Genomic DNA, 961 nt, shown 5'->3' on the forward strand with positions numbered 1-961 from the left:
AATTTGATATCAAATCGATATAAACTTTATATAAAACCCCTGTGTGATTCCGAGTCTCTGCATTCCAAGCGAGGTGTCATCCTTCCTGCCTGCCTGCAGGAGGGGGAGGGAGGCCGGATGCCCTTTTTATGACGGGCCCCCACCCTTTCCTAGATCCTCTCCTCCGAGCTCTTCCGGCCAAGGATGTTGGGATGAACAGGAAATAAAAGAATTCAACCGTTATTCCTTAAGTAGACTTTATTTTGGTTCTACTTTTGACGCCTTCGGACACCCAGCAGCGGCGAGAAAGGAAGCAGAAAGGAGATCCCGCCGTCTGTTTCCTAGGGGGGCGCGAACACCAACGGGTCTTCTCCTTGAAGCGCAGAAAAAAAAAAAGCCATGAGATCCTCCATCTGTTTGATGCTCGCTCTTAACACTTACTGACCGACGTTACCTTAATGATCTTAGCTCGCGAGAAAGGAAGGAGCCCGTCTGTTCCAAAGAAGAGGCCATCGTTCCGACACCTGTGGACCTTCTGATGGAGAAGCGTCTGGGAATGCAGAAAGAAAAAGGGAAGTTAGACTTCCCCACCAACAAAGACCTTAAACACAGACCCTAGTAGATGATGGGAGAGGAAGCAGGAAGCCTATTGTGAACCCGGGTAACACCCCATCCATCGAGTACAACTTTTGTCTTTTCTTGGATAAATACTCCACCGTTGACCGAGAGTCAGACAAGTCCAGGCATATCCTCCAAGCTTCTGAGCGTCATGTCGCTTTTTACCAACGGAAAGGCCAGAGGTGAGTCAAACTTCTGAATGAAAATCCAACTGATTTGAAACATTCTTAAGCAAAGCACGTTTTTGTTTTTTAAAGAAACTCAAGCCGATGTTCACCGCGATCAAACAGATAACTTCTTTGATGGTAAGAAATTTTTCTTATTTTAACCTTTATATCATTTTTAACCGCCAGTATTTCTTCAT

At 45.7% G+C, this 961-nt stretch overlaps 1 long non-coding RNA gene across 1 annotated transcript in view; it reads right to left on the minus strand.

The window, feature by feature from the left end:
- Positions 1–266: 266 nt before the first annotated feature.
- The window catches only part of LOC112141306, a 3,472-nt gene continuing 2,777 nt past the window's right edge, over positions 267–961 (minus strand). Inside the window, exons 2-3 of the long non-coding RNA XR_002918355.2 lie at positions 434–529; positions 267–352 (exon numbers count right to left, since the gene is read on the minus strand). This is a non-coding gene — a long non-coding RNA (uncharacterized LOC112141306). The remainder of the gene's footprint in view (positions 353–433; positions 530–961) is intronic.

Source organism: Oryzias melastigma, unplaced genomic scaffold (genome assembly GCF_002922805.2).
Source record: "Oryzias melastigma strain HK-1 unplaced genomic scaffold, ASM292280v2 sc00406, whole genome shotgun sequence".
NCBI lineage: Eukaryota > Metazoa > Chordata > Actinopteri > Beloniformes > Adrianichthyidae > Oryzias > Oryzias melastigma.